The sequence below is a fragment of the Dermacentor variabilis genome, chromosome 10 (assembly GCF_050947875.1).
Source record: "Dermacentor variabilis isolate Ectoservices chromosome 10, ASM5094787v1, whole genome shotgun sequence".
Lineage (NCBI taxonomy): Eukaryota > Metazoa > Arthropoda > Arachnida > Ixodida > Ixodidae > Dermacentor > Dermacentor variabilis.
Window position 1 is genome coordinate 84,648,564 of NC_134577.1, and position 11,164 is coordinate 84,659,727.

The following is an 11,164-nucleotide window of genomic DNA, read 5'->3' on the forward strand; positions in this document are numbered from 1 at the left end:
GAAAATTATTCTGCGCCTATTCGTTAGGTTATGGCGTAAATAGGGGGCTGCACATGCATGGGGAGTGATATGTACGAAGAACCAGCGCTTTTGGCAGAATTTATTTAAAAGGGCTGAAACGATATTTGCATGGGCAATAGGCTTACAATTTTTTCACTTTTTCGAGAAAACTATTCTGTGCCTATTCGTAAGTTTATCCCGTAAATCGGATGCTGCGCATGTGTGGGGAGTGATATGTACGAAGAACCAGCGCTTTTGGTAGAATTTATTTAAAGGAGCTGAAACGACACTTTCATGCAATGAGAAAATTATTCTGCGCCTATTCGTTAGGTTATGGCGTAAATCGGCGGCTGCACATGCATGGGGAGTGACATGCACGAAGAACCAGCGCTTTTGGCAGAATTTATTTAAAGGGGCTGAAACGATACCTGCATGGGCTATAGGCTTACAATTTTTTCACTTTTTCGAGAAAATTATTCTGTGTGTATTTGTTAGGCAATGGCGTAAATCGGTTGCTGCGCATGCGTGGGGAGAGCTATATACGAAGAACCAGCGCTTTTGTGAAAATGTATCTATAGGGGCCGAAATGATACTTTCATGGGCTATAGGCTTACCATTTTTTTCACTTTTTCGAGAAAATTATTCTGCGCCTATTCATTAGTTTATGGCGTAAATCGGTTGCTGCGCATGCGTGGGGAGAGCTATATACGAAGAACCGGCGCTTTTGTGGAAATGTATCTATAGGGGCCGAAATGATACTTTCATGGGCTATAGGCTTACCATTTTTTCACTTTTTCGAGAAAATTATTCTGCGCCTATTCGTTAGGTTATCGCCTAAATCGGGTGCTGCGCATGCGTGGGGAATGACATATACGAAGAACCAGCGCTTTTGGTAGAATTTATTTAAAGGGGATGAAACAATATTTGCATGGGCTATAGGTTTACAATTTTTTCACTGTTTCGAGAAAATTATTCTGCGCCTATTCGTTAGGTTATGGCGTAAATCGGGTGCTGCGCATGCGTGAGGAGAGGTATATACGAAGAACCAGCACTTTTGTGAGAATATATCTATAGGGGCCGAAATGATACTTTCACGGGCTATAGGCTTACCATTTTTTCACTTTTTCGAGAAAATTATGCTGCGCCTATTCATTAGGTTATGCGTAAATCGGGGGCTGCACATGCATGGGGAGTGACATGCACGAAGAACCAGCGCTTTTAGCAGAATTTATTTAAAGGGGCTGAAACGATACTTGCATGGGCTATAGGCTTACAATTTTTTCACTTTTTCGAGAAAATTATTCTGTGTGTATTTGTTAGGCAATGGCGTAAATCGGGTGCTGCGCATGCGAGGTGAGAGCTATATACGAAGAACCAGCGCTTTTGTGAAAATGTATCTATAGGGGCCGAAATGATACTTTCATGGGCTATAGGCTTACCATTTTTTCACTTTTTCGAGAAAATTATTCTGCGCCTATTCATTAGTTTATGGCGTAAATCGGGGGCTGCACATGCATGGGGAGTGATATGCACGAAGAACCAGCGCTTTTGGCAGAATTTACTTAAAGGGGCTGAAACGATACTTGCATGGGCTATAGGCTTACCTATTTTTTCACTTTTTCGAGAAAATTATTCTGTGCGTATTTGTTAGGCAAAGGCGTAAACCGGGTGCTGCGCATACGTGGGGAGAGCTATATATACGAAGAACCAGCGCTTTTGTGAAAATGTATCTATAGGGGCCGAAATGATATTTTCATGGGCTATAGGCTTACCATTTTTCGCTTTTTCGAGAAAATTATTCTGCGCATATTCTTTAGGTTATCGCCTAAATCGGGTGCTGCGCATGCGTGGGGAGAGGTATATACGAAGAACCAGCACTTTTGTGAAAATGTATCTATAGGGGCCGAAATGATACTTTCATGGGCTATAGGCTTACCATTTTTTCACTTTTTCGAGAAAATTATTCTGCGCCTATTCATTAGTTTATGGCGTAAATCGGGGGCTGCACATGCATGGGGAGTGATATGCACGAAGAATCAGCGCTTTTGGCAGAATTTATTTAAAGGGGCTGAAACGATACTTGCATGGGCTATACATGCACGAAGAACCAGCGCTTTTGGCAGAATTTATTTAAAGGGGCTGAAACGATACTTGCATGGGCTATATTCTTACCTATTTTTTCACTTTTTCGAGAAAATTATTCTGTGCGTATTTGTTAGGCAATGGCGTAAATCGGGTGCTGCGCATGCGTGGGGAGAGCTATATACGAAGAACCAGCGCTCTTGTGAAAATGTATCTATAGGGGCTGAAACGACACTTGCATGGGCAATAGGCTTACCATTTTTTGACTTATTCGACAAAGTTATTCTGCGCCTATTCGTTAGGTTATGGCGTAAATCGGGTGCTGCACATGCATGGGGAGTGATATGAACGAAGAACGAACGCTATTGTTAGAATTTATTTAAAGGGGCTGAAACGATACTTGCATGGGCTATACGCTTACAGTTTCTTCACATTTTCGAGAAAATTATTCTGCGCCTATTCGTTAGGTTATGGCGTAAATCGGGTGCTGCGCATGCGTGGGGAGAGGTATATACGAAGAACCAACGCTTTTGTGAAAATATATCTATAGGGGCCGAAACGATACTTTCATGGGCTATAGGCTTACCATTTTTTCACTTTTTCGAGAAAATTATTCTGCGCCTATTCATTAGGTTATGGCGTAAATCGGGTGCCGCACATGCATGGGGAGTGACATTTACGAAGAACCAGCGCTTTTGGCAGAATTCTTTTAAAGGGGCTGAAACGATACTTGCATGGGCTATAGGCTTACCTATTTTTTCACTTTTTCGAGAAAATTATTCTGTGCGTATTTGTTAGGCAATGGCGTAAATCGGGTTCTGCGCATGCGTGGGGAGAGGTATATACGAAGAACCAGCACTTTTGTGAATATATATCTATAGGGGCCGAAAGGATACTTTCATGTGCTATAGGCTTACCATTTTTTCACTTTTTCGAGAAAATTATTCTGCGCCTATTCATTAGGTTATGGCGTAAATCGGGTGCTGCACATGCATGGGGAGTGACATGTACGAAGAACCAGCGCTTTTGGCAGAATTTATTTAAAGGGGCTGAAACGATACTTGCATGGGCTATAGGCTTACAATTTTTTCACTTTTTCGAGAAAATTATTCTGTGTGTATTTGTTAGGCAATGGCGTAAATCGGGTGCTGCGCATGCGTGGGGAGAGCTATATACGAAGAACCAGCGCTTTTGTGAAAATGTATCTATAGGGGCCGAAATGATACTTTCATGGGCTATAGGCTTACCATTTTTTCACTTTTTCGAGAAAATTATTCTGCGCCTATTCATTAGTTTATGGCGTAAATCGGGGGCTGCACATGCATGGGGAGTGATATGCACGAAGAACCATCGCTTTTGGCAGAATTTACTTAAAGGGGCTGAAACGATACTTGCATGGGCTATAGGCTTACCTATTTTTTCACTTTTTCGAGAAAATTATTCTGTGCGTATTTGTTAGGCAAAGGCGTAAACCGGGTGCTGCGCATGCGTGGGGAGAGCTATATATACGAAGAACCAGCGCTTTTGTGAAAATGTATCTATAGGGGCCGAAATGATATTTTCATGGGCTATAGGCTTACCATTTTTCACTTTTTCGAGAAAATTATTCTGCGCATATTCGTTAGGTTATCGCCTAAATCGGGTGCTGCGCATGCGTGGGGAGAGGTATATACGAAGAACCAGCACTTTTGTGAGAATGTATCTATAGGGGCCGAAATGATACTTTCATGGGCTATAGGCTTACCATTTTTTCACTTTTTCGAGAAAAATATTCTGCGCCTATTCATTAGTTTATGGCGTAAATCGGGGGCTGCACATGCATGGGGAGTGATATGTACGAAGAACGAACGCTATTGGTAGAATTTATTTAAAGGGGCTGGAACGATACATGCGTGGGCTTACCATTTCTTGATTTCTTTGTGAAAATTAGTCTGCGCCTATTCGTTAGGTTATCGCGTAAATCGGGGGCTGCGCATGCGTGGGGAGAGGTATATGGAAAGAGCCAGCGCGTTTTTGAATATGTATCTATAGGGGCTGAAACGACACTTGCATGAGCAATAGGCTTACACTTTCTTTACTTTTTCGAGAAAATTATTCCTCGCCTATTCGTTAGGTTATGGCGTAAATCGGGTGCTGCGCATGCGTGGGGAGAGGTATATACGAAGAACCAACGCTTTTGTGAAAATATATCAATAGGGGCCGAAACGATACTTTCATGGGCTATAGGCTTACCATTTTTTCACTTTTTCGAGAAAATTATTCTGCGCCTATTCATTAGGTTATGGTGTAAATCGGGTGCTGCACAGGCATGGGGAGTGATATGTACGAAGAACGAAAGCTACTGGTAGAATTTATTTAAAGGGGCTGAAACGATACTTGCATGGGCTATACGCTTACAGTTTCTTCACTTTTTCGAGAAAATTATTCTGCGCCTATTCGTTAGGTTATGGCGAAAATCGCGTGCTGCGCATGCGTGGGGAGAGGTATATACGAAGAACCAACGCTTTTGTGAAAATATATCTATAGGGGCCGAAACGATACTTTCATGGGCTATAGGCTTACCATTTTTTCACTTTTTTGAGAAAATTATTCTGCGCCTATTCGTTAGGTTATGGCGTAAATAGGGGGCTGCACATGCATGAGGAGTGATATGTACGAAGAACCAGCGCTTTTGGCAGAATTTATTTAAAAGGGCTGAAACGATATTTGCATGGGCAATAGGCTTACAATTTTTTCACTTTTTCGAGAAAACTATTCTGTGCCTATTCGTAAGTTTATCCCGTAAATCGGATGCTGCGCATGTGTGGGGAGTGATATGTACGAAGAACCAGCGCTTTTGGTAGAATTTATTTAAAGGAGCTGAAACGACACTTTCATGCAATGAGAAAATTATTCTGCGCCTATTCGTTAGGTTATGGCGTAAATCGGCGGCTGCACATGCATGGGGAGTGACATGCACGAAGAACCAGCGCTTTTGGCAGAATTTATTTAAAGGGGCTGAAACGATACCTGCATGGGCTATAGGCTTACAATTTTTTCACTTTTTCGAGAAAATTATTCTGTGTGTATTTGTTAGGCAATGGCGTAAATCGGTTGCTGCGCATGCGTGGGGAGAGCTATATACGAAGAACCAGCGCTTTTGTGAAAATGTATCTATAGGGGCCGAAATGATACTTTCATGGGCAATAGGCTTACCATTTTTTTCACTTTTTCGAGAAAATTATTCTGCGCCTATTCATTAGTTTATGGCGTAAATCGGTTGCTGCGCATGCGTGGGGAGAGCTATATACGAAGAACCGGCGCTTTTGTGGAAATGTATCTATAGGGGCCGAAATGATACTTTCATGGGCTATAGGCTTACCATTTTTTCACTTTTTCGAGAAAATTATTCTGCGCCTATTCGTTAGGTTATCGCCTAAATCGGGTGCTGCGCATGCGTGGGGAATGACATGTACGAAGAACCAGCGCTTTTGGTAGAATTTATTTAAAGGGGATGAAACAATATTTGCATGGGCTATAGGTTTACAATTTTTTCACTGTTTCGAGAAAATTATTCTGCGCCTATTCGTTAGGTTATCGCGTAAATCGGGTGCTGCGCATGCGTGAGGAGAGGTATATACGAAGAACCAGCACTTTTGTGAGAATATATCTATAGGGGCCGAAATGATACTTTCACGGGCTATAGGCTTACCATTTTTTCACTTTTTCGAGAAAATTATGCTGCGCCTATTCATTAGGTTATGCGTAAATCGGGGGCTGCACATGCATGGGGAGTGACATGCACGAAGAACCAGCGCTTTTAGCAGAATTTATTTAAAGGGGCTGAAACGATACTTGCATGGGCTATAGGCTTACAATTTTTTCACTTTTTCGAGAAAATTATTCTGTGTGTATTTGTTAGGCAATGGCGTAAATCGGGTGCTGCGCATGCGAGGTGAGAGCTATATACGAAGAACCAGCGCTTTTGTGAAAATGTATCTATAGGGGCCGAAATGATACTTTCATGGGCTATAGGCTTACCATTTTTTCACTTTTTCGAGAAAATTATTCTGCGCCTATTCATTAGTTTATGGCGTAAATCGGGGGCTGCACATGCATGGGGAGTGATATGCACGAAGAACCAGCGCTTTTGGCAGAATTTGCTTAAAGGGGCTGAAACGATACTTGCATGGGCTATAGGCTTACCTATTTTTTCACTTTTTCGAGAAAATTATTCTGTGCGTATTTGTTAGGCAAAGGCGTAAACCGGGTGCTGCGCATACGTGGGGAGAGCTATATATACGAAGAACCAGCGCTTTTGTGAAAATGTATCTATAGGGGCCGAAATGATATTTTCATGGGCTATAGGCTTACCATTTTTCACTTTTTCGAGAAAATTATTCTGCGCATATTCTTTAGGTTATCGCCTAAATCGGGTGCTGCGCATGCGTGGGGAGAGGTATATACGAAGAACCAGCACTTTTGTGAAAATGTATCTACAGGGGCCGAAATGATACTTTCATGGGCTATAGGCTTACCATTTTTTCACTTTTTCGAGAAAATTATTCTGCGCCTATTCATTAGTTTATGGCGTAAATCGGGGGCTGCACATGCATGGGGAGTGATATGCACGAAGAATCAGCGCTTTTGGCAGAATTTATTTAAAGGGGCTGAAACGATACTTGCATGGGCTATAGGCTTACAATTTTTTCACTTTTTCGAGAAAATTATTCTGTGTGTATTTGTTAGGCAATGGCGTAAATCGGGTGCTGCGCATGCGTGGGGAGAGCTATATACGAAGAACCAGCGCTTTTGTGAAAATGTATCTATAGGGGCCGAAATGATACTTTCATGGGCTATAGGCTTACCATTTTTTCACTTTTTCGAGAAAATTATTCTGCGCCTATTCATTAGTTTATGGCGTAAATCGGGGGCTGCACATGCATGGGGAGTGATATGCACGAAGAACCATCGCTTTTGGCAGAATTTACTTAAAGGGGCTGAAACGATACTTGCATGGGCTATAGGCTTACCTATTTTTTCACTTTTTCGAGAAAATTATTCTGTGCGTATTTGTTAGGCAAAGGCGTAAACCGGGTGCTGCGCATGCGTGGGGAGAGCTATATATACGAAGAACCAGCGCTTTTGTGAAAATGTATCTATAGGGGCCGAAATGATATTTTCATGGGCTATAGGCTTACCATTTTTCACTTTTTCGAGAAAATTATTCTGCGCATATTCGTTAGGTTATCGCCTAAATCGGGTGCTGCGCATGCGTGGGGAGAGGTATATACGAAGAACCAGCACTTTTGTGAGAATGTATCTATAGGGGCCGAAATGATACTTTCATGGGCTATAGGCTTACCATTTTTTCACTTTTTCGAGAAAAATATTCTGCGCCTATTCATTAGTTTATGGCGTAAATCGGGGGCTGCACATGCATGGGGAGTGATATGCACGAAGAATCAGCGCTTTTGGCAGAATTTATTTAAAGGGGCTGAAACGATACTTGCATGGGCTATACATGCACGAAGAACCAGCGCTTTTGGCAGAATTTATTTAAAGGGGCTGAAACGATACTTGCATGGGCTATAGGCTTACCTATTTTTTCACTTTTTCGAGAAAATTATTCTGTGCGTATTTGTAAGGCAATGGCGTAAATCGGGTGCTGCGCATGCGTGGGGAGAGCTATATACGAAGAACCAGCGCTCTTGTAGAAATGTATCTATAGGGGCTGAAACGACACTTGCATGGGCAATGGGCTTACCATTTTTCGACTTATTCGATAAAGTTATTCTGCGCCTATTCGTTAGGTTATGGCGTAAATCGGGGGCTGCACATGCATGGGGAGTGATATGCACGAAGAACCAGCGCTTTTGGCAGAATTTATTTAAAGGGGCTGAAACGATAGTTGCATGGGCTATAAGCTTACCTATTTCCTCACTTTTTCGAGAAAATTATTCTGCGCGTATTTGTTAGGCAATGGCGTAAATCGGTTGCTGCGCATGCGTGGGGAGAGCTATATACGAAGAACCAGCGCTCTTGTGAAAATGTATTTATAGGGGCTGAAACGACACTTGCATGGGCAATAGGCTTACCATTTTTCGACTTATTCGATAAAGTTATTCTGCGCCTATTCGTTAGGTTATGGCGTAAATCGGGGGCTGCACATGCATGGGGAGTGATATGAACGAAGAACGAACGCTATTGTTAGAATTTATTTAAAGGGGCTGAAACGATACTTGCATGGGCTATAGGCTTACCTATTTTTTCACTTTTTCGAGAAAATTATTCTGCGCCTATTCATTAGGTTATGGCGTAAATCGGGTGCCGCACATGCATGGGGAGTGACATGTACGAAGAACCAGCGCTTTTGGCAGAATTCATTTAAAGGGGCTGAAACGATACTTGCATGGGCTATAGGCTTACCTATTTTTTCACTTTTTCGAGAAAATTATTCTGTGCGTATTTGTTAGGCAATGGCGTAAATCGGGTTCTGCGCATGCGTGGGGAGAGGTATATACGAAGAACCAGCACTTTTGTGAATATATATCTATAGGGGCCGAAATGATACTTTCATGTGCTATAGGCTTACCATTTTTTTCACTTTTTCGAGAAAATAATTCTGCGCCTATTCATTAGTTTATGGCGTAAATCGGTTGCTGCGCATGCGTGGGGAGAGCTATATACGAAGAACCGGCGCTTTTGTGGAAATGTATCTATAGGGGCCGAAATGATACTTTCATGGGCTATAGGCTTACCATTTTTTCACTTTTTCGAGAAAATTATTCTGCGCCTATTCGTTAGGTTATCGCCTAAATCGGGTGCTGCGCATGCGTGGGGAATGACATGTACGAAGAACCAGCGCTTTTGGTAGAATTTATTTAAAGGGGATGAAACAATATTTGCATGGGCTATAGGTTTACAATTTTTTCACTGTTTCGAGAAAATTATTCTGCGCCTATTCGTTAGGTTATGGCGTAAATCGGGTGCTGCGCATGCGTGAGGAGAGGTATATACGAAGAACCAGCACTTTTGTGAGAATATATCTATAGGGGCCGAAATGATACTTTCACGGGCTATAGGCTTACCATTTTTTCACTTTTTCGAGAAAATTATGCTGTGCCTATTCATTAGGTTATGCGTAAATCGGGGGCTGCACATGCATGGGGAGTGACATGCACGAAGAACCAGCGCTTTTGGCAGAATTTATTTAAAGGGGCTGAAACGATACTTGCATGGGCTATAGGCTTACAATTTTTTCACTTTTTCGAGAAAATTATTCTGTGTGTATTTGTTAGGCAATGGCGTAAATCGGGTGCTGCGCATGCGAGGTGAGAGCTATATACGAAGAACCAGCGCTTTTGTGAAAATGTATCTATAGGGGCCGAAATGATACTTTCATGGGCTATAGGCTTACCATTTTTTCACTTTTTCGAGAAAATTATTCTGCGCCTATTCATTAGTTTATGGCGTAAATCGGGGGCTGCACATGCATGGGGAGTGATATGCACGAAGAACCAGCGCTTTTGGCAGAATTTACTTAAAGGGGCTGAAACGATACTTGCATGGGCTATAGGCTTACCTATTTTTTCACTTTTTCGAGAAAATTATTCTGTGCGTATTTGTTAGGCAAAGGCGTAAACCGGGTGCTGCGCATACGTGGGGAGAGCTATATATACGAAGAACCAGCGCTTTTGTGAAAATGTATCTATAGGGGCCGAAATGATATTTTCATGGGCTATAGGCTTACCATTTTTCACTTTTTCGAGAAAATTATTCTGCGCATATTCTTTAGGTTATCGCCTAAATCGGGTGCTGCGCATGCGTGGGGAGAGGTATATACGAAGAACCAGCACTTTTGTGAAAATGTATCTATAGGGGCCGAAATGATACTTTCATGGGCTATAGGCTTACCATTTTTTCACTTTTTCGAGAAAATTATTCTGCGCCTATTCATTAGTTTATGGCGTAAATCGGGGGCTGCACATGCATGGGGAGTGATATGCACGAAGAATCAGCGCTTTTGGCAGAATTTATTTAAAGGGGCTGAAACGATACTTGCATGGGCTATACATGCACGAAGAACCAGCGCTTTTGGCAGAATTTATTTAAAGGGGCTGAAACGATACTTGCATGGGCTATAGGCTTACCTATTTTTTCACTTTTTCGAGAAAATTATTCTGTGCGTATTTGTTAGGCAATGGCGTAAATCGGGTGCTGCGCATGCGTGGGGAGAGCTATATACGAAGAACCAGCGCTCTTGTGAAAATGTATCTATAGGGGCTGAAACGACACTTGCATGGGCAATAGGCTTAACATTTTTTGACTTATTCGACAAAGTTATTCTGCGCCTATTCGTTAGGTTATGGCGTAAATCGGGTGCTGCACATGCATGGGGAGTGATATGAACGAAGAACGAACGCTATTGTTAGAATTTATTTAAAGGGGCTGAAACGATACTTGCATGGGCTATACGCTTACAGTTTCTTCACATTTTCGAGAAAATTATTCTGCGCCTATTCGTTAGGTTATGGCGTAAATCGGGTGCTGCGCATGCGTGGGGAGAGGTATATACGAAGAACCAACGCTTTTGTGAAAATATATCTATAGGGGCCGAAACGATACTTTCATGGGCTATAGGCTTACCATTTTTTCACTTTTTCGAGAAAATTATTCTGCGCCTATTCATTAGGTTATGGCGTAAATCGGGTGCCGCACATGCATGGGGAGTGACATTTACGAAGAACCAGCGCTTTTGGCAGAATTCTTTTAAAGGGGCTGAAACGATACTTGCATGGGCTATAGGCTTACCTATTTTTTCACTTTTTCGAGAAAATTATTCTGTGCGTATTTGTTAGGCAATGGCGTAAATCGGGTTCTGCGCATGCGTGGGGAGAGGTATATACGAAGAACCAGCACTTTTGTGAATATATATCTATAGGGGCCGAAATGATACTTTCATGTGCTATAGGCTTACCATTTTTTCACTTTTTCGAGAAAATTATTCTGCGCCTATTCATTAGGTTATGGCGTAAATCGGGTGCTGCACATGCATGGGGAGTGACATGTACGAAGAACCAGCGCTTTTGGCAGAATTTAT